This window comes from Varanus komodoensis, unplaced genomic scaffold (genome assembly GCF_004798865.1).
Source record: "Varanus komodoensis strain SLA01 unplaced genomic scaffold, ASM479886v1 scaffold95, whole genome shotgun sequence".
NCBI lineage: Eukaryota > Metazoa > Chordata > Lepidosauria > Squamata > Varanidae > Varanus > Varanus komodoensis.
Window position 1 is genome coordinate 1,067,086 of NW_025336658.1, and position 23,716 is coordinate 1,090,801.

The 23,716-nt window shown below is 46.3% G+C and overlaps 1 protein-coding gene across 3 annotated transcripts in view; it reads right to left on the reverse strand.

Annotated features, from left to right (window-relative positions):
• The window catches only part of TSNARE1 (t-SNARE domain containing 1), a 372,223-nt gene that overhangs the window by 42,157 nt on the left and 306,350 nt on the right, over window positions 1–23,716 (reverse strand). The window lies entirely within an intron of this gene.

Sequence of the window (23,716 nt, forward strand, 5' to 3'; positions counted from 1 at the left end):
GCATTGTCCTCAGGGTAGGACTGGCTAAATGCTTTTTGGGAAACAGGTACTCTGTGTTACATGGGTCAGACCCCACGGCTAGGCTAACTAGGAGCTGCTTCCATCTTCAGAGATGTGCAGATAATTGGATGCACTATAAGAGAGCTGTAGGGAAAGCATTTGTCTTAACTTGCGGACTGAGAGCAAGAGAAAAGAGAAGAGCAAATCTCTTGTGCATCAGCTTTTTGCATCCACGTAATCTCTGAATGTTTGACGTCATTCCTAGTCCTCCTTAGAGCTGTTTCTCCACGTTCCCAATATCCCTGTGGCACATGTGTTGAAGGCTGAGTAATCTACCTGAATAACCACTACGCAAAGTTTTACTGGCACCCTTCCTCCTTTTGCACAGAATCACTGGTGAACTTTGCAAAAAATAAAGAGGAAAAACACATTACAACAAGGTGTTGTCTTTTGTTCATTGTTTCTGATCTCACATTTACACTGCCCTGCAATGAACGTCTCACTTGTGTTCCAAAAGCTGTATCAGTCACGTAGTACATTTCCAATCAGTTCTGATAAAGGAGACAAGACGTGGGGTGTGTTGAAAGAGAACTGGACAAGGTGACCTTTTAAAGGATGTACAAATTATAATGTGTTGTCCAAATCTGATGACCTTTGAGGCAAAGCTTCCTTAACCTTAAACAACAAATTTGTGATTAAATATCACTGCTTCAGCAGTGCACTAGGAAAGGCCAATAATATGATTAACTACTTTATTTTATTTCGATGGGGAGTATTTATTTGAATCACAAGTAAGCGGTCAGACAGACCAGAAGTCTCAGTGTGAACAATGGGGATGGGGGAACCTCCCTGTTGTCACGGCTTCTCCTATCTGCTGCTCCTTGGGTACCATTTTTTCCCCCTTCTAAGTACCGCTTCTGCCCAGATTAGTCCCATGGGCATTTCCAGGCATTTGGAGAGCATGGAATGGCTGAGACAGCATCATGACACTGCCTAACCACTTGGATTTGGTTCTCAATATATCAGTGGAAAAATCAAAAGCGAGTGAGAGTGAAAGCAATGCTTTGTAGCAATGGCCAAGCTCCCTTGATCCCTGACCTTCAGGCCTTCTATTGTGCAGCAAAGGGTTCTGACAAGGTGTAGATCAGCCAGGCGCTCTTGGCTACAGGACCAAGACCTGCCATCAACCTCTGAGTCTGAAGAGCTCCTAGCAAAACCCAGATTGCAAAAGTCTCAGGTTACAAAATCAGGTGAGGACGCTTTAATATTCGCCTGGATCCTCCAGGTGGTGCGAAGCTGATCAGATCTCCAGCTCCCTTCGGCTCCCTACTGTGACACCGTCTTCCTATTGTCCAAATAGGATGGAGTCCCACCACCAGGATCCACTTGCAACTCCCCAGAATTCTAATTTCTTCCTGCTGTTATCTTATTACCGCCTTTCTCTGTGTCCCTCAAGGGGCCTCTGAATGGGAGATAAATGGGCATGGGCAGCCAATCAGGGATCCTGTAGTGAATTAAATTATGCCATGGTATTACATTGCCATTCTGATTTATTCATATGATCATGTTGATAAGCAGAGCAATCTCTAAAGCAGAGATCCATTTACTTATTTTTCAAATTCCCTCTATCCCTTGGATGCCAAGGGCACAGGGAAATGTACTACACATTTCTATCTCATTTTACCCCCTACAACCTGGGAGGCACATTAAATTAACTGATGCAGCCTCAAAACACAGAGATGGGGGTGGGGGGTTCCAGGGCCAGTCTCAAGAACCTCAGTGAAGACATGTGACAAGAAATGAATGATCCATAGTCAGGAAGGTCAGGCTTAGGCTGGTGCACCAACGTGACTCTACAATCCCACAGTGGCATTCTTGTCTTTCCCAGTGCTGTTCAGGGGTATCACCGTCCACATGAAACAATACTGGATTCTTAAAATACTAATGATTTAAAAAAGCAAACAAAACATCGATCCAGTGTAATTATATTATGAATAAAACCTAACAACGAGAATTATTACCCTAGTGTTGACTAACTTCCTTGTTTTTGTTTTAATGATAATCGAGGTATTTAGCAGCTGCCCTCTAGAAGATGAATGCTCCAGCTCTAGAAACCATTCTGCTTCTGATGTACAGATGATGTTTGCATGTGGGAAGGGCGAGATAATTGGCCAGTGGCTGCTGATTACTCCAGTGTCAAAGGGGGCGGGGTTTTACTGCAGATAATGTCCACAACAGTGACTCTCCTCTGCTAGTGTTTTGTTAATTTGTTCCACTGTCCAATAGTCAAAAGTTCTTTGGAAGGTTCACAGACGCTACAAACCACTAAAACAAGATTATAAGATCCCTCCCTCCCTCTGTGTGTGTGTGAGTGTAATCATACAAGTATATTTAAATAGCTAAAACACTCATCTCAGCTTTAGCCCAAGGAGGAAATTTGCAGGAAAAATCAGGACATTTGCGCAAATCTTCCAAACCATCATAGGTTAGTTTGTGCAATGTTCCCATTGGTGCAAACCAAGCAGCAATCACAACTGCAAACTGGGCATGAAATGTGTGGCAAGATTATATTTGGAGTATCCTGGAAATCTTGAACATCAGAAGTTCATCCAGCTCTATGTGCATTTAAAGTGTGACTTTTACCCCAATAAACAATCTATGATTGAAACAGATAAAATAAAAATGTATTTTTCAACTGTACTCACACGTATGGGATTCTATGAGGTTTTTTTTTTTTAATGTGCTCCCATTCCCTTGCATGACATCAAATGGGGCACGTTATGGTACAAAACCAGTGAACTGAAACAAAATGAAATTCTTGTACAGCACTAATTGTACTAATGCTCAATTGTAGTGGTAATCGAGTGGCAACATTTACATTTACCTACGATTAGTCATGGCATAACTGCTGCTAAGGATTGAAATCCTCTGCTTGATCCCAAAGTTATACGCATGGAAAACATACCAGGTGGGCCAAAAGAGTTCTGTTGATTAAACCTAAGGCCCACTTAATTCAGCAATTCAGTTTCCAATGCAGGCCGGGCAATCTGTGGATTGTATACCTTGCTATTCCTACTTAAAGTAGTCCTTTTGAAATGACGCATGTCTGTTCATGCAGCCCAGCATAGCATTTGCCTGGCTCACTTTGTTGGCTCTACGACACTTCCAAGATCCTTCTCCCTTTCAGTATTGCTGGGCCAAGTATTCCCCATCCTGTGACTGTGCATTCGGTTCTCTTTCCAACGTGCAGAACTTGGCCTTTGTCCTACTCAATTTCATTCTGTTGCTTTCAGCTCAGTGCTCCAACCCATCAAGATCACCTTGAGTCTTCTTTCTTCCTCCCAGGGTATGAGCCATCCCACCAAATTTTGTGTCACCTGCAAGTCTGATCAGCATCCCCTATGCCTCTTTGTCCAAGTCATTTCTTCGTCAAGCAATGTGGAAGAGCACTGGGCCCAGGACTGAGCCCTGTGGGACCTCCCTCGTTACCTCTCCCCAGGCTGAGAAGCTGGTCTTGAGAAGCACTGAGTCCGAATGTTTTGCCCTGCAGCTGGTGACAGCCCCATCCTTCATGAACAGCTCTATGGGAGTACTTGCTAAAGAAATCCAGAGGGTCACAGGTTCCCCTTCCCCGTATTAACTAACGTTGGATACAACCCCTGAGCACAACCCTGACTACTTGCTTGCAAAGAACTAACTGGTTGCTCATCTGGGCATCAGTTTCAATCATATCCTTTTCTAGCTTCCACATGCTTCAGGGTGATCTCAGGATACAGGCAATTAAGTTTTACGTTTGTGAACTAGTTGAAGAGCAAACTTTTCCTCCTTTATCAGGACAAGATACTTCAGTGATCCACTTACTCGAAGAAGGAGAAAAAAAAATCAGGACAGGCCAACCCAAAGTGATTACCAAAATAAGCGGATTAGAGTTAAAGAGAAGCTTTAATGACATAAAGAAGCTAGGATGTATGATGATCTAAAATAAAAGTTAAAAAACTAATATGGTAAGTATGAGGAATGTGACAACTCAACATAATGCATGTGATACATACTTAAGGTTTCTCACGTGGGACTCAGCGTGATGTGTGCGTAGCTGTCTGAGGAAGGGGATATAAAGTTGTCTTCTCCACTGAGCCTCCAAGCAAAGCACCACTCCTTCCTCTGGGACCAGAATAATAAACTTCCTATTCCCATGACTGAACTGGCAGGTGGTGGGGAAGAATGTGGGAATGGTCCCACTGGCCAGTGGTCATTCATCCATGATCCAAGAAACCTGACATTTCGGGTTCAAGTTGTACTGAGGGATAACCTGAGAGCCGGTGAAGGGACCAGACCTTGATCCTGTACCTGATGGGGCCATTTTCGACATGGCAAACAGTCACAGGATGTGATGGCCATGATTTCAATCTCTAAACTGTTCCACAGCCGCTGGAGTTCATTCCCCACTGCACAGAGAGCTTGGGAGTGTTGAGCAAAACAGCGGGTTTTGCTCACGTAGAATGAGCCATTGTTTGGTGGAAAAGCAGACTATAAATTAAATGCATACAGGAATAGAAATAAATCACCACCTGCAACCTATTCCTTGGAAGGCAATTGTCCAAATGGCCATACCCCCGGAAGAGTAGACGGGCACATGACTGCTGTCCCCTATTTGAAGGAGCCATCTACGGCCCTGTAATAACAGCTCCTAAAAGCACCTACCCTCATGTCAAATCTATTTGCTTGCCTAGCAAACAACACTTTTCCCAATATGGAAACCAATTGCAGGGCTAGCAGTGTGAGAATCTGCAAAACGCAAGCACATTCTCCAGATTCTATCTTGGTGTTCATTCTGTCTCGTGCCTGCGTCATATTGTGAATTTTGTGTTCTCTTTGCATAAGAATGTGTGCCTATATTCAGGCGTGTTTTTGCAAATGTATGCATCAGTTGCATGCATCTTTGAAATATACATATTCTTCTCCCATTAATTCAAACACGTTCACGTGTATTTTCCAAAGTTACTCCTTTTCATGCATTTTTTCCAACTACGTACAGGGTGGGTCAAAGTAGATACACAGTACTGACTGGGACATGTTTAGTCTAAGTGCTTGAAATGTCCTCCATAAAACATTGCAACATTCCTGGAACCCAATCGCGTGCTGCGATGCAAATTCCAGTTAGCACCAGTGCCGACAAATGCTTGCGAGACAAACTCCTTCGATTCGTCCACTGCATGAGGTCCAGCCAGGACCCAATCAGTTCTGCACACCAATGTTGGGTCCTCCCTGTGCGTGCTGACAAGGTGTTCTGGTTTCGGTCTGCAAATCACACAGCAAGCTCAGAAACTTGGAGATTGTGTTCGACTCCATGTTCAGACCGGAAAATGAGAACAGGGTAAACCTTGACAAACAACGAACCAAAATTAATTTTTCATACACCACGAGGTTTGTAATGCTTCACAAATGAGTGTGGGCTTGCAAGGGTGACCCTGGAAACTTGATACTTCAGTAGTTACTGAGCGCTTCGCTTGTCAGGATGGATGGGGATGGGAACACCATAGATGGGAAACTGGAGTTTCATTCACATTGCAGGAAAGGGCTGGGCGCTATTTCCCCCTTTCCTTGCAACCCTCCGCATCTCCTCTGTGGAGTTATTTTCCCAATATTTGAATAAGTAAGCTTTATATTGTGTATTATATTTTATATGGCATTTTACCTCGGATTACTGACTGCCCCCGGCTTGGATGCTTTGTTATGAATTAGGTGTGGAGTCTTGTTCGGTTTATCGTTAGGGTTATATTTTAAATGTTGTGTTTGGTTCCTAAGCAAGTCTTTTGGTTCAGATTATGGGTTTTTGCATGTTTAACTCATTGTAAACTGTTTCAGAGAGCTGTTCAGCTCCCATCTCTGGAACTCCCTCCCTAGGGAAATCCGCCTGGCGCCATCTTTATTTTCCTTTCAGCGACAGGTGAAGACCTACCTTTTTAGGATTTTTTTTTAACATTTAGCCTGCATGCTGTGGCCCTTTTTAATTGTTTTATAGATGTTTAATTCATCTTTGTTTTAATTGGTTTTTAATGTGTTTTTACTCTGTTAGTATGTTACATGCATTGTAAGCCGCCTAGGAAGGCTTCGGCAATTATAGGCAGCCTATAAATACATATGAATGAATGAATGAATGAATGAATGAATGAATGGCATAAACATATCCTAAATAAATACATGAATAAAATAGTCCAGAGCAGCATGGAAGATGTCCCAAGGAGCAGTGAGTGGGTGGAGAAATTGGAGAAGGGGGGAAGATCGCGTCCCCTTTCCCTGCTGCATTTTTGTGAATGAAAGGAGCATTTCTGTCCACAGAATGGCCAACCGACCCCTCCCTGCCCCATTTCAGGCCTTCTTTTTACAGGAGCTGTGAGAAACATGTCCTCTATGAAAACACATTCGCTCATAGAGAAGAAGTGAATCACACTTCTGATTTCTTTCATGAGAGCTCCTGATACTTTTTCTTTCTGTATATATTACTTAAATCCTAAACTCTTTGCTGGTGTTGTTTTGCTTTCCCCTATTCTTGCTATGTGCACAAGGCACTTGTGGGGGTGGTTTTGACTAAGGGGACAATATTTGGAGATGGAATCGTTCTACATTTGGGAAGGAAAAATGCAGACAGTGATTAGTTTCCAAAATGAGGGTAACCTCTTGACCGATCTGTGCTTTGGGTGCTGTTCTGAAAAGACAAGACATTACTGCAGTGGAAACAAATCTTACTTCTTGGCGTCCAGGTTCTAATAGCTGTAGCAAATTCTCTTCCATATAGAAGCTCATATGTGTTGAGGAAGGGAAAAAAAACTTATAAAATCTGCAAAGGTGAAGGCGTGGGGTATCCCCGTGCAGCTCCCTCCTGCTGTGAATTAATTAAACAATTCTATTAGCTGGGCTTTCACTTCTGACACTTGGCAGCTGACATTAATTGGGCCACGATCAAGACCGTAATTCAGGTTAATTGGATTCCCACTGTCAGCAGCGATCAGCTTGCAAGAATGTGTTGCTGTCATTTAGAAATAATGACTCATGGATGGCTCTATCGGACGGCCTTGTTTGACAGCTGACGGCGTGGTGGGGTCGGTGGATGGCTGCGGGCCTGCTGAGTGGAAAACCTGGCGCTGTTAAAATGGGGTGTCTGTGTATCTGTGTGGATGCGTCCCTCTCAGCATGGATCCCCTTCACAGTCTCTGGGATCCAAGCATGTGGCACCAGGTGTTGGCAGGACATAACTGGATTCTGGTTTCATACTCATTGGTGCCAGAGACAGGAACAGAATCCAGATTTTGCAGGGCGAACGCTTGGAGGGAGACCATCATGGCATTTGGCTAGAATGGCAAAACAAAAGCAAAACCCAGCAGGCTGGCATCAGTGCCAAACATGGTGAGCCCTAGAGCAAGGTCACCGGAGAGGCGGTGGTGGAACTGGGACAAGGCATTGCGAAAACCATGAAAGAGGAGAATACTCCGAAGAAAGAGCAATGGAGGTAAGAATATAAGAAAAGTACTGCTGGGCCAGATGGATGGTACATCCAGGGGTGCAGTTCCTTCACATGGTGGACAACCAGCTGCCCATGGGATCCCTCAAGCAGGATGGGTGAAAAACCTTCTTTTGCCCATGCTCCTCAGCAACTGGTGTACACAGGCATGCTGCCTCTGGTAAGGAAGATGGCGCATGCACAGCAAGCCATGGGTAACCTTCTCCTCCATGAATTTGCCCAGTCCCCTCTGAAAGCCATCCAAATTGATGGCCTTCACAACTCCCTGTGCCACTGAATTCTATACTTTAAGTCCTTCCTCTTCTCTCTCCTGAATCTCCCACCATCAGCTTCATAGGATTACCCCCTTGAATTCTGGTACTATAACACAGAGAGAACATTCTCTCCTTTTCCACATTGTATTTACTTGTTCGTTTTTTTCTTTGTTCTTCTTCTCCTTCTTCTTGTTTAGTTGCAAAGTCGTGCCTGACCCATCACAACCCCATGGACAGCATTCCTCCAGATTCTCCTGTCCTCCATCATCCCTCAGAGCCCATCCAAGTCCACACCCACTGCCCCACTGACCCCATCCAGCCACCTCAACCTCTGCCGTCCCCTTCTCCTTTTCCCATCAATCATTCAGAGCATCAGGGTCTTCTCCAGCAAGTTGTTCCTTCTCATTAGGTGGCCAATGTACTTGAGTTCCATCTTCAGTACCTGGCCTTCTAAAGAGCAGCCACATTGTCAACATCATACATAATTTCAGACACCTCTATCATAGTTCCCGTTCCTCACAGGGGAGTAGCTCCAGCCCTTCATCATCTGAGTTGCCCCTACCTGCACTTTTTCCAACTCCGTAATGCCTTTTTTCAGTGCAAGGACCAGAACTTGTATGCAATTTTCTAAGTACGGTTAGAACATTGTGCGTAGATTGTAAAAAGGGGAGTCGCCTTTGGCAGGTTTATTTTCAGTCCTGTTTCTAAGAGTTTGCATTTTTCACAGCAGCTGTGCACTGATTCAATATATTTCTTTATTTAGATTTTTTTTATATACCACCCCATTCCCACAGGCTCTGGCGGTTTAGAAGAGATTAAATCCAACAATGGTAAACATTTCAATGAAAAACAAGCATATTTAATAAAATTAATCTGGGAACTAATCTGGGAATGCCTGTGAGAAGAGATACGTCATAACGCTTATTGAAGGTAGCAATCTGGGATATCAGATGCATCTCTCCCATCAGGACATCCCACAGTTTAGGGGATAAACAGGGAGAAAGTCCTCTGGGTAGCAGACATTCATGTCGCAGGGTTGAGCTTCAGTACATAGAAACAGAGTGAGTCGGAAGGGGATGCCTGGGCCATCTAGTCTGACCCCAGCTCCAGCCGGCTCCGCTCACGACATGCCCACCATGTGGACGTCCAGCCTATCCTTGAACACCCGCACCGATGGGGCCTCAACCATCTCTCATGGAAGCCCATTTCATGCCCTCGGGGCCCTGACTGTCAGGAAGTACTTCCTGGCATCCGTCTTGAATCTTGTTTCCCAAGGCAGAGACATATGAAGCTAACAACCCAGGATGCACCTACAGACAGTGTGACCCAATATGACTTCCCATAACCAGTTGCCTCCATGCTTCTCCCACCTGGCAGCAGGCCTAGGTTTCAGCCCTTTGCCCCAGAGTGTGAGAAGAGGAGGCTGAGGCACATCTGATGATGTCAGGCAGATCCTCTCTGCTCCAATCCCTGCTTGCTGAAATACCCCAGTTCAGTCCAAGATCACTCTTGCCTCTTGAGCTGGTCTCTCTCCTGACAACCTCTCTCCTTTTCCCTTCCCAGCCAATTAACTGAAGAGGCCCCTAATCAGATACTCTTTGTATGTTAAAGTTGGCCAGCCAGGACTGCCTTGGTCACATAAAGCCAATAATGCAAAGGTTGTTCAAGAGATCCCAGGCCCAAGACAGTTAGGGCTTGGAAGGTCACACCCAGCACTTGAATTGTGACTAGAAACAAATACACAACTCAAGTCGGACCAGACCTGCAGCAGGTCTACAGCAAGAGAGATCTAAAGAATCCATTGCGAGGTGAGAATCCAAGGGGATTTCCTGACCACCCCTCCAGATTCTGTTGCATTTTCCCCATCTGATGCTCACTTGAGTCAATTAAATCAGTCAGTCACAAGGATTTCTACTTTTCAGTTGGGCTACACCATGCACAAGTTTTTTTTTTAAGTGCAGACAAACTGCATGAATTGTGGAGCCCAAAATTTATGCACATCTCAAAGCTGTGCAAATTTGAAACTCTCACAGTCTGGCCTGACTGATTGCTAAAAAAAGGGGGGGAAACCCATGAACAGAATGATCACCAACAAGTCAATGCAACAGACAGTATTATTGAGACAAATCCTTTACCAAAAGTAATCAGATCTTCTAGGGACAGCATTACTGGGGAGAACGGGGGGTGGAGAGAAACTGAACAAGCAATCAAGCCAATAAAAATACCTGAGAGAAGCCATTTGCACGAATCTTGGGAGCCACAAAATAACAACAGAAAATAACCATTTGCAAATGGGTCTATTTGCTGTGTGCGAATCACACACCCTTAGCAGAAACCTCGGTGCTGGTGCTGAACTAGACAAACGGATAATGACAGGTCCTTTGTGAAGCTGGGAACATGGTGCAGTAATGATGAAATACTGAGAGGATGAAACTGACAAGGACAGAGACCATGGGAATATGGCTGGGCGCAGGGTTACGTAACAGCTTTGCAAATGTGCTAAAATATTACAAGCAGTGCAAACCCATTTATGCAAATGTAAAGATTCAGGCCCCATGCGCTCCAAAGACCCCATTTACAGAAAACACTTTTTGGGCCAATGGTGCTACAAAGACACAACTCTCTGTGTAAACAGCTGTTTCATACACATTTCTGGAACCTGGATAGAAAATCCAGCACGGTCCAACTCCTGAAGCTCAGCTTTCAGTCCTACTTGAAGTTTCTGGAAACTTTTCAAGGGAAGGACCATGCGCAACACATGGCAGAAGTCTTATTTGGAGAGAACCAGGCTGTGAACATCAGTGGCAAACGTCTGGCTTCATTAGGAGGGTCACCACTGTGGACCAGCCGATTAAGTACACAAAAAAATGCAACAGGACAGACGTTGGCTGCAGATCTGACAGGGGCACCAAGTCAAGAAGCATCCCAAAACGAGGGACCTCGTATTTAGGGGCTGTGCAACCCTAACCAAGGAGGATCCGCACCAAAAGTGAAGCAGCAACATGAATTCACCTAATTTCTCCACATTCCATCTCAAAGCTCATTCCGATTTGACTCCATACGAGAGTGTGAGTTTTGCTTTCTGCTCTTCTTTTTGCATGAAACCTGCTTATTCTAGTGCATATTTTTCCAATTTTTCAACAGCACACATTTTCAGTATATACATCTTCTATTGTCAATAAAAAAGTATTTGTGCGCATTTTTCAAAACTCAATTCCCCCCCCCCACACACACATTTTTCAAATCTTCACATGTGGTCGAATGCTATTCTGGTCAGCAAATAACACCGTAAGCTCAGGATGGACTGCATCCAAGTCCATGTTCCACCTGAAAGGTGCAACCAGATTAATTCTATTCACTAATTATTGGAAACAAGTTCCTCATACATTCCTGATTCAGAATGTCCACCCACCAACTGCCCTTCCAGTACTGTAGATCGAGGTTTCAAACAGTGTTGCCTAATCTGGCCTATCAAGGTGACCACCTTCTACTGATGCATTCAGATCAGACGTAAATGAGAAACAGAGCGACCACTTCATATTGCTGCCATCTCTGAATGACTTTATCCAGAGGGTTCTTGTAGATCAACAGAATAAGAGGCACCATCAAATCTTGCAGAATTGTCGCCACTCCTTTGCTCCGAGAAAGCTAGGAAAACCAGCGTGTTAATGCCCCCATCTCCTGGAAGAAGCCATGAGACTAGGCAATTTCTGTCCCCAAACTGTGCCAGAAGGCTTAGATAGCAAGTTTTCCTCCAGGATCTCCTCGAGTTTCATTGCCACCGTGCAACAGTTTGCAGGAGCTGTCAGTCTGAGAAGCTGGCAATGAGATGCTACGTAGTTTCCAGCAGACCGGATGCCCTTAAGTGCTCCCCATAGATGGAATCATTGCTTGAGTTAAAAATATGGGGGGCCATTTCCAACAGGCTAAACAAAGTTGCAAGGCAAACTCCCTTTGATCCCATTCAAATCCTTTCCCCCAAAAAATTAGTCAGAGAACTGCACATCCTAAGAGGAAGGGCTGCATTCGAGAGCAAGGACTAGATGCTGAAATAGAAAAGGATCAAGCAATCGCCCTGCCATGAGTTTGTTGCATTACCCCTGGATAAAAGCTTCATTTCCAAATGGATTTATCAAGAACATTTTCTATGTAAATAGATTCAGAAAATATGGCACTTTAAATCCAACAATTTGTAAATGTTTAGCCTGCATTTCAGATCAATTAGTCATCTATCTATCTATCTATTCATACCTGTGGTGTGTGTATAAAATAAATATATCCAATTCAGAAAGAGATGCATGGATTGTGTGCATCTCGGAAGCCCGTGTTGTTGTTTCAGGCAGTTGATAAGCACCATTTTAACAAATGGGTACATTCAGCTAAGAAAAGGGAAGACTCTCAAAATTGTGGGCCCAGTGTGTAAATTGGAAAAGCTTATCAAAGAAATGATGCTACAGCGGAAATAGATTAGCTTCAATCTCAAGAGACCTGTTTGTTATATGTGGCTCCTCATAGATGCATATTAAGAAATCATTGTTATTTTTCCTTCCAGCCCAACCTTTCCCGCCCAAGTATTGCAATCAACAGCCAGGTTGGCACGGCGATGGCAAACTGGTACTCCACACACGCCTGAATGCTGGGCTAGGTTACAACAGAGGTGAGCAAAACAGTTTTGAGGGAAGATGCCCACTTAGAATGCCAGTCCGTGGCATTAGGACTGCAAAGATATTTGGTCCCCAGGTGGAGGAACTGGGTGGAGGAAACCCCCAAGACACCAGAGCAAAACCAATTTTATTACTGTTTGTTATTATTTGTTGTTTACAATTAGGACCCTGAAGAATCCTCATTGTCCACCTTGACTTAATATGGAATAAGAATGTGGACTCTTGAGTTGTAGGGGAGTGTTAAGAAATTTGTTTCAGTTAATTTTTGACCAGGATTTACCCAGCTTGGAACTTCTGGACTGAACATCATCTCGGAAACAAACTGTGGTCAAAGTCTACACATTTGCAATGTGTAGTGTGATTCCTGGCACCCACAAAATGGATCGGACAGCATGTGGACCCTTGAAAATGTGCATAAAATGCATACTTTTGAAAAATGTGCACAAATATGCTTTAATCCATGGGAGAAGGAGATTTACATTTCAAAGAAGTGTGATACAGAAGTTTGAGAAGATGTACGGAAATATGCACAGATCTGCATGAGGAAAGGAAAATGAAAAGCTAGCATTTCTGGACTCTTTTGAAGGCAGGGACAAGCGCAAGAGGAAGCCTGTGAAAGTTTGGAGTGATGGATTGTTACAGGGCTCATCTCAACCCTACCGAGCACTAAACCCAGATGCTGAAAGCTACTGCTATTGCCTACTGCAGGGTCCCAGAGGAAATTCCTTAAAATGCAGCTACAGATATGGATTCGCAGTGACGCTCGTTTTGTCCTAGAGTGCTGAATTACTGGAAGAAGCTGCATTTGCTGAATTCTCTCCCTTCCACAGAGCCAAGAGGAGCACAGAAGAACTTTGACCTAATGAGTCTGGCAATTGTATCCACACCTGTCAAACTGGTAAAGCTACAACACCACACGGCAGAAACAGAGTACAGAAATATGCACATCATGGGTAGAAATCCAAGTTCCTGCAGGCTAAGGAACAGGCAGGCTGGAACAATATTTATAGCGCTGACTGGCACGTCGTGCCCTGCAATTTCAGGAATGCATCTTTAAATACAATAAATAATGTTCAAACGCAGCCTTTTGAGAGCAAAACACACCTGCAAGGAGAGATGGGAAACACGTCTCTGCAGCTGACAGAGTGAAAATTAGACAGGAGCAAGATGTCCGTAACCTTTGAATTGGGAATCTCTCTGACAAGCGGCTGCCTGCGCCATAAAAGGTGCGTGGGCAGGACAGATGGGTTTTGGCGAGAGAGGCATGGCTCGCTGCCACATGGGCGTGCGCACACTCACACGGCTGCCAAGGAGCTGTGGAGCGACAACTGATGAGAACACCTCGCACACATCACCCACAATAGCTTCCATGTCGGGACAAATCTAGGGATGTGTGAAAACTGCCGTCCTCTTATTTCCCTGGGTACCTCCGCCTTTCAGGAAGCGTATGGTTGCGTGGTCGAGATATTGATTTGCAGAACTCAGCGGACACCCGGATTGTGCAATGCGATTAAGTTATTACCCTGCAGCAAGCGAGTGCAAGCGTAAGGGCATGTGGCTTGCCGGCTTTGCATATTCGTGCAAAGAATTGTGTACTTTGCGTGCTTTGCACAAAGATGCTGGAGCTTCAGAGCACTTGTAGGTCTGATCGTGGCTCAGCTTGGCTCCTGGCCAGGGCCTGGGTGGTAAAGAAGCCCCATGGAGCATAAGAGAGCATTACAGTGGCTCTCTGTATCCCTACTCTCAGGTTTGGACTTGGGGGGCGGGGGGAGGGAATGGGGGAGAGAGAAGGGCAGATGTTTCTGTACCTAGAGGGCAGCTGCAGCTGCTGCAGCTCTCTTCCTTGCCTAAGCTGTTTGCAGAAAACCGATCTACATATGGCAACATCAAGGGGTTCACAGAAGGGATGGAGAGAAAATCATTCACTTCACATTTTAATGCAAAGTTTCCTAATTTCACAGTTCCAAAATGCACTGCAAATCCAAACTCGGTCACCCTTCAACGTTTGCACTTCTCTGCATTTTACAATAGCATTCCCAAGTTAAAGAATGCTTAGAACAACATATTAGAAGAAATGTGAACCACAATGAATTTTCATGCAAACTTAATCTCCCTCTCACAGTGAGAGAGAGAGGGAGGGAGGGAGAGAGAGAGAGGGAGTTCATGACAAACCTAACTTAAGACTGGAAAAAATAAGAAGTGGCAAGGACGTGAAAAGGACAGATCTATCCATCACTGGCTCGCAGTACATCCAAGAGCTCCTAACAGCCTGGTATTACTGCTATTGTCATTATTATTATAAAGAGGAGGAGGAGGAGGTGGCGGTGGTGACAGAGGAGGCAGTCAAAGAAAAAGCAAAAGATCCCACCCTTCTTGCCACGAACCCAAACCAACTCACATGGCCGTCTTCCTCTCCATTTTACCCTCACAACAACCCTGTGATGTAGGCTAGGCTGGGCGCTCCACGGCTAAGGGAGGACTAAAACGTGGATCTTCTGTGTCCCAGGCCAACGCTCGAACTGGAATGGTAAGTCCTTATGCAAACATGAGCTGAACTAAACTGCTTACCTACCCCTAGTGTGTGTGTGTGTGTGTGTGTGTGTGTTTATTTATTAAAAGCTTTTGTATGCCGTCCTATCATACAAGTTCTCAGGACAATATTTAAAATATTTACAATATTTAAAAAGGCAATTAAAACAACAATTTCAATAAATAATAAAACAGAGCAAAACAATAAATCACAAAACAAATAGAGCGGCCGAAGGTTAAAAGTTGTTAAATTTTAAAATACCATTTAAACAAAAATGTTTTGGCCTGGCGCTGAAGAGAGTACAAACTTGGTGTCAGACGTAGCTCTCTGGGGAGGACATTCCAGAGTCTGGGTGCCACAGCAGAGAAGGCCCTGCTCCGAGTTGATGACCCTTTTACCTCTTTTTGAGAGGGTTCCCGGGACAGGGCTTCTCCCACAGATCTTAAGAGGCATGAGGCCATAAAAGGAAGGGGACGTCCCTTCAGGTACCCTGGTCCCAAGCCGTTTAGGGCTTTATAGGTCAAAACCAGCACCTTGAATTGGGCCCAGGCATCAACTGGGAGCCAGTGTCTTTCTGGCAAATGCCTATGATGGCTTTTCCCTGAGTAGCATGGGCTAGGAGGCCCCATGCCCGGTTCTTTCCCAATCCCGAGCAGCACAAGTGCTCCATCGTTTGCTCATCACAAGCGCAACGCAGGCTTCCTGTCTCCCTTCCGGGGGCGGGGGGGGGGGCATTCCCTGACCAGTCTGGGCTTCCTGCATTAACTCTGGCCACGTGCAGATTTCCCTCCCAAGGCGTTTCAACCTGCACTTCAGGGGCTACCTAGCCAGAGAGGTCCACCTGAAGAGCTGAGATGCCCACTGTCCTTTCCATTTGCGTTCCCAGACTGCTGTGGGCAGGCAGTTTCCACTCCCCACAATTTCCCAAAGGCTAACGTGGCACTTTCTCTCTGTTGCATGCAGATTCACGAGTGCAAGCATTAAAGTGGAATGAAACACGCTCCCCAGAGAGGCTGGCCTGGTGCCGACCCCTTATTCTTTCTTGCGCCAGGCCAACCCCTTTTTATTTTCCCAATATTTTAAGGTTTAGATTGCACTTTTAATTGAGGTTTTAATAGAATGAATGCTGTGCTTTACTTTGGTTCATTGTAAGACTGTCCTGAGTCTATTTTGTAGTGGATGGTATACAAAAGTTTAAAATAAAAAGAAAGCAAGAAAGCAAGAAGAGAGGCACTTTTCCTTTTTGGAGTCATTCCACTGCAGACATTCCATTTTCGCCATCTTTGAACATCCCCTGCTGAAGAAAATTCTCATGAACCTTAGTAGATATGCGCATGGTGGGCATGTCATGAGCGGAGCCGGCTGGAGCCGGGGGTCAGACTAGATGGCCCGGGAAACCCCTTCTGACTCACTCTGTTTCTATGTTTCCATGTAGACACACCCTCCTCAAACAGGAAATTGCTCTGCCCACCTGTCCTATAGTTGTGTACAACGGGGTGTGTGCTGAAACAAAGATGTGACAGGCCTAATTCTACAGGATAATGGTGGCTGAATACACGGGGATTTGAGCCCTGACTTCCCAAGTGCTTAAAAGTGTGTAAATCCTTAACTTTGGTTTTCTCCAACATTTAATGTGTGTCCATGTCCAGTTCCTCCCTTCCTGTTTAGGATCAAAGTTTGGTAAGTTCTTCTGAAAACATAAGCTGAACAAAACGTCTTACTTAGCTGTAGTAAATGCCATGTGTCCGTCTGGCAAACGCCCACCTCTCTCCTAGCCCACGATCGCTTTTTCCCACAGAAGCATCGGCTAAAGGCCCCTTGCCCCGTTCTTTCCCAATCCTGAGTGGCACGAGCGATCCACCACTCACTCATCACACGTGCAACATGGACTTCTCGTGCAGAAGGCCACCCTCCCGCTGGGAAACGAAGCATTTTTTCCCAATTAGAGCATTCCACTTGAAAAAAAATGCGTAATAAGGGAAAGCAACGGTAAGAAGATTGGTGATTCTCAGCGGAATGGCCAGGGGATTGATGCTTCCTAAGCTCCCTGCCCAACTATCTTCAGGCTCGCAGTCTTCTGGTCTTGACGAGTGGTTATCCTGGCAGCACCGCTGCTTGCTTGCACCGCATAATGAATTCTGTCATTCTCAGCCCAGCTCTCCAGCAGCAAGTGGTGGACGGCGGTCTGCATGCCGATTACACAAAGGTGCCGCCAGCTCCAATTACAATGGGCGCCTCATTGGAGTGCAGAAATTCTAAGGCACTTATGAGCTCAGCCTCCTTCACGGAGCCGGTAGTACAGGATGCTGTCACTGTTTGACAGGGCTTAGAGCGGGGCCTGGGACGGCTCGGGAGGCAGCTTGCTGGCGCGGCGGACGGGAGCGTGACGGGACGCGTCTGCAAATGCCGTTGCAGGAGCAAGGGGCCCGGGAGGTGCCAGCAAAGACCACGAGGGGGTTAGCCTTGTAAATTCCTTCATAGAGGAGGTGTCACACGTCGCGCGGCCGATTGGCGTGCCGAATGGCGAAGGCAGGCAGGGGGCAAGGAGGCGGCTGGCTTAAGCCTGTCTCTGTCAGCCCGGGCTTTGCAAGCTGCCTTATCTTCCCTCCGAGGCTTGTCGGCAATTTTCTGCCGGGCGGTGTGGGAGGCCAGGAGGACGATAATTGTGGTTTGCTCAGGTTGCAAGGCGCTGACACGCTATTAGGGACCCTCGGAGAGCTGGAGCACAGGGGTCAGAGAGCTGGGAAATGCAAACTTGTCTGGGGGCTCGTTCTGCGTCCTTCTTTGCCTCCACGAATGCCGTGGCCGTCTTTTTCTAGAGCAGCACGGCTCGAGGTGTGAGCTCAGGAAATCCATGGAAAGATTTATGCAGGTGATAAAAGTGTGGCTACACTCGAGGCACACTTTACGGTTAATGTGCATTAGGCAAAAGTGGGGTCCCTGGAGTGTGTTGGTTTCCCTCTCATGTTAGAGGTCCAAACCACATATTTGTGTTGTTGTGTAAGCACAGGGTCGTTGGGGACCTGGTGCACCATCTGGTCAGTGCAACGGCATAGCTCTTCCCCCTTTTCCATTTGCCCACACCCCATCCCCCAGGGCTTCCTCTGCCACCATATTCTGGAGGTATATCCCCTTGTTTCCCCCTTTCCCCCCCTACCAACGACTTCTTCCATTCAGCCTCTGCCACTGGAATAGCGTAACAGTTTTGGGCACTGGTGAGATCTGGGCTGCTTGGTGTCACTGCTAGCCAAGAGTTTACCAAGGTCCTGCTAGAATCTGGCACCCCCTTTGCTAGACACCTGGTCATGATGGAGTAGCTCAAGGAAAGACCTGACACTGATTTATAGAAAACCGATCTGCTCCTCCTTACTGACAGGGGAGCCTCAAAACCATGTATAGTCGAGAATCCACATGACAGGCTTTCTGCAAAAATCAACCCCAAGAAAAGACAAAAATGTGTATACACATTTGAAACATGTGCAAAGAAAATGCACATGCTTCCAGAATGTATATAATTATGCTTTAGCCAACAGGTCCAAAATGCATCTCTTTAAAAACACTCATAAAATACGTACAATAATCCATGTGTATGTTCATGCACGCATTACAAAAATGCATGTAATTTCCATGCAGATCTTTCTTTAAGAAAAAAAAAAAATCAACAACCTGGAAGGCTGTGTCCAAATGGGCAGAGCAAGCTCAGCAAAGCTCTCTCCTCAGCCAACAATCTCAACCTTGGTGAGAACAAGATGCACAGATCTGTCCGTCACATGTGTGTACATGAGGGTTTTGATCAGTAAGTAAGATGCAACCAGGGTTGCTTACAGATCTCCTATCTGACAACTCCTACAATCCCTGAATATTGTTCATGCTGGCTGGGACTTGTGGGAGATTCAGCTGAAGAGATCTGGCTGGCACAAGGAGCTTCCATCACAGATGAAGATCAATTGGAGAAGGCAACACAGGCACGGAAAACCAGCAGAGGCTGGACAGCCAGGTGTTTGGGCGACCTGGGTTTCGGTTTTCTCCACTGAACTGAACAGACCGTTAACCAGATGGTGAACAAAGTCCCCAACAACTCTGTACTTACACAACAACACAAATGCGTGGTTTGGACGGCTAACATTACAGGAAAAGCAACACGCTCAAGTGATCCCACGTTTGCCTAAAGCATATTAACCGTAAAGTGTGTGTAAAGTGCAGCCACACTTTTTCCACCTGCATAATTCTCTTCCTGCTAAAAGCAGGTGGAAAAGCTGGTTCCAAAACTTTGATTAATAACATCAGTGAGGATTCTGTGTTGGAAAATGCCAAGAGATTAAATTGCCTTGCGTCACCTGCTGTCTTCTATCTAATAGAAATCTGGGCAATCTTGCTTATATAAGAGAATGGAATAATTGAAGCTTAGCGGTATCAGGACTGAGTGTAACAAATTATACTAATTCGCGCGAAGACAAGACTGATGTGGGTAAGGTGCTAATTCTGTAAACCAGAAACCTTGTTAATGGTGCTTTGAGAAGTGGACCCTCTGGTAAGTAACCCAACTGTGGGAGCAATAAGATGCATTTAAACCCCCTGTAAATCGTGCCATTTGGAAGTTAAGGGGGTGGGGAGTTAATCGTGTTCAGAAAACATGCTTTCTGCCCTATAATTTGTCGTGTGATTTAAATATATGCAAATCTGGAGAGTCAATTTCTAGGCTGCCCATTCGGTTTGCATCCAGCATGCACTCCTTGCCAACTTTATTGTTGGCAAGGACTTTTCCTCGATAAATCCTTGCACATATCTCACTGCCATTTCTTTGTCTATTTGCTCTCAGTCCCATGGGATGCTCCAGTACTGAGAGAGAGAGAGAGAGAGGGAGGGAGGGAGGGAGAGGGAGAGAGAGAGAGAGAGAGACTGGTTCTCTGGCACAGTTCCACTTCTCTCTCATTTTGCAAACCCTTCTTCAAAACCCACCTGTTCCATACGGGCTTCAAGCAGGACCCCTTTAATCAGAAATGACTTGACGGCATGATGAATTGATCTGTATAATTTTGTGCTACTGCATCCCTTTCCCGCATTTCCCCCCTTGCAAGTAGCCAAAGGCAGCTTATAGGGCACTCCCATGTTCTATGTTACTCTCACAACAACCCTGCGCGGTAGGCTCATCAGCAAAATAAAGGACCAGGGCAAAGTCTTCCAGTGAGCATCAAGGCTGAGCAGGACTAGAACTTGGACCTCTTGTGTCCCAGTTCAACACTCAAACTACTGGACCACACTGACTCTACTATGACTGTGTAAAAGTGTGGTTCACACACATGCCTGTGTGCACACACACACACACACCATACTGGGATAGGTGAGGAATTTGGTTTTGGAGATGGGAATCCATCGGATTTTTTCAACTCAGCTTTCCAAATTCTGCCCTGCTTTCTCTCTGCCCTGCCTCACACCGCGAATTTATGTGGGCATCTGGTGAGCACTACAAGCACAGTTCTGTTTCCAAACACGCAGGATTCATGTCCTTGAGCGAAAAGGATGTAATCTGCATGTTTTGCACAGAGAATTACACAATTTGCATACTATGTGCAAAGAAACCGCTGGCATTCCCAAATGGAAGCCGCTGGAACTTCCCACTATTTTAATTGCTAATTTATCCTAATCTGTGCTTTATATTTAATATTGGATGCTGGGCTACTTTAATTTTTATCTTATTTTATTGCTGTTTATTCGGAAGCATCCCAAGACGTCTGTGATGCGACGGTATACAAAAGTTTTAAATAAATAAATAACATAACATAACATAACATAACGGAGGGATCTATCTGGGAATGGGAATCAGTGGGATTCCCGGGCTCGCCTGCTTGAATTCCCAGAATTCCTGGTGAGCGCACCTGTCCAGCATCCGCATGGTGCTTGCAGGTAACTGAGTCAAGCACTGCAAAGCAGTGTCCCTCCCAGAGGCAGTGGGTGGCCATTCAAAGGGCAGTTGCACCCAATGCTAGAGAAGCTCCTGGTTGTGGGGAGCTTGGCTGAGAGAGGCTCACCCCTAGAAGCACCCCTTGCATGCGCCAGACGCCGTGGCTCCAATGGCGGGTGCTCCTGGCACTAAGGAAGGCTGGCTGGAGGTTTTCTCTTGGCTTTGCTCGCTTTGGGAGGCTGCGCTGACCACTAGAGGACCTGGAGGGATGGACTCCACCAGGGATAGAAACAGAGAAGCAGAGCAAGTCAGGAGGACCCTCCCGGGCCATCTAGTCTGACCCCCGGCTCCAGCCAGGTTCATCTTCATCTCAAGCCCTTTCCCCAGGCATTGTAGACTTGCTCTCAGTTTAGCTCTCTTCTTGGCTGGGGCTAAATGTAGGAAAGGAGTCCAGCAAGCAAAGGAGAGCTGCATTCCAGCACTGCCCAGTGATGCTGGGCGAAAACCAAAGCTCATGTGATTGCTCATGGATCATGGGACGTGTGTAGGAGGGGGGTAACGCTGCAAGTTGGTCTGGACCTCTGGACCTGCCGCTTGGGCACCGGGTAGGAAGGACCACATTTGCCCACATTTGGAGGAAGTATTGGGTTAGGGCTCTTAGATTCCACTAAGGGCATCGCTCTTCCGGTGGAAGTTGGACATTTCCCTGGTCTCTTTCGGTTATTAGTAACCAAGACAGTTTCTCTCTCTCTTCTCTCCATTCCTCCTCTTGCATTCCTCATTGCTGAAATGCATCTCATTATCTCCTTGGGAGAGACCTTTTTTGCTTTAACGAAGCTGATCAGGTTCATAATAAAACAGGATTTCATGTTTCATTGCTTGGAGTTCGAGCATTTTATGAGAATGAACCGGGCGCTGTTCCCAAGACACTCTTAATCCCTCTGTTAATAATCAGTGACAAGAGATGCTTTGAGCTGATCTTGGATAGTTGTGCCAACACTCATCAGCTCGGATGGGTGAAGCCACCAGCCACTCTCTGGACATGCTCAGGGTTTCCTTTATTTTTACCACTCCTTTGGTCATGGTGAAAACAGGCCTTTCCTTTTGGGTAACTACAGTTTTAGTACAACTGCAGTATCCATCGTGAGCTGAGATTTCCTCCCTCTGCATAATCAAGACCACAATCCATTCCTTCACAAAAGCTCTTCCTATACCACGGAACGCCAATGAACTAAATAGCCACTGAATGAGTCTCTGAGCATGCACAGAGTGGTTTGTTGAACCTAATATAGCAACTACTTCCGGGAAACCTCCCTTTGAGTATGTCTGGGCCCCAATCCCCTGGGAGGGTCCTTTTGGAAGCAAGCACCCTTTGCACCTGCATGCTGCCCCTCTGGTTGGCTAGCGCTCCTCTCCTGGTGCTGCATCGTGGGGGCAAGAGCTCGACCAGCCTCACTTGGCCCTGAGAACTCTTCAGCAGGTGTGTTCAGTCACAAAGTCACACCCAGCCCATCATGACCCCATGGGCAACCTTCCTCCAGGCTCTCTTGTCCCCCACCATCCCCCGGAGTCCACCCAAGCTCACACCCACCGCCCCAGTGACTCCATCCAGCCACCTCATCCTCTGCCGTCCCCTCCTTCTTTTGCCATCTATTGTTCCCAGCATCAGGCTCTTCTCCAGGGAATCCTTCCTTCTCATTAGGTGGCCAAAGTACTTGAGTTCCATCTTCAGCATCTGGCCTTCTAAAGAGCAGTCAGGGTTGGTCTCCTCTAGGACTGACTGGTTGGATTGCCTTGCAGTCTCTGCTTTTTAGTACGCTGTCTAGATTTGCCATAGCTTTCCTTTCCAGGAGCAAGCGTCATTTAATTTCTTGGCTGCAGTCACTGTCTGAAGTGATCTTGGAGCCCAGGAAAATAAAATCCGTCACTACCTCCATTTCCTCCCCATCTATTTGCCAGGAAGTGAGAGGACTGGATGCCACGATCTTCGTGTACAGGTGTACATCTTGGTTATTAGAGCCTGCCTCCGCACCTGGAGAAAGCGGCCTTGAGATAAGCCCTTCTGCTTCTCTCTCCTCCAAGTCTGAAGCCCCCAGTTCCCACCCCGCTCTGCCTCTCCTCTGGCCAGTCCAGATCTTTGTGAGCAGTGTGAGTCACTTCTTCCCACCCCGGCTATGCTGCCCATCCCTGAAGACTCCCACTGCTACTGGGGACCCAAATCTCCCCATACAGGAACTGGGTTCCAGCAGCAGCAAGGGCAAGACTCTGTGTCCTCCTCTGTCTGGGGGACGGGATGGTCACCAGAGCGACAAGCAGAGTCCAGAGACTGAGTTCCTGGGGAGCATGTCCGGGGAGCATGGGGTGCTGGCCAGGAATCAGGCCCATGCCCAGTGTAAGCAGCACCTCTCTTCCACACCTGCAGAAGCGAGTAGGGAAACATGCTGGTTGCTGGGAACAGCGGCTGGTGCAACCGCTCGCGGCTCCCTTCTTCCACATCTTGCAGCTGCTCCTGATGGCTGCACAAGTAGGGGGTCCATGAGCCTTTGCAGCTTCCTCCTGGCTCTGCTTGTTTTGCAGGACTGAGCCGACCACAAGAACGTGTGGTTTCCAAAAGGGTCCTTCCCAACCTGTTCCTCATATATCAGCATTTGAAGGGCAAGGCACTGGAAGCCCTGGGCACAGACGGATGGAATACTCAGTTGCAGGTTCTCAGACTGTCAAATTTTATAAATCTTTTTCACTGGAATACAGAGAGCTTTGTAAATCTTGTGAAATCCTTATGGCAACCAGACTGAAACACCAGTCTCACCTTTCCCTGGTTTGCCTGGCGCCGACTTAATATTCTTT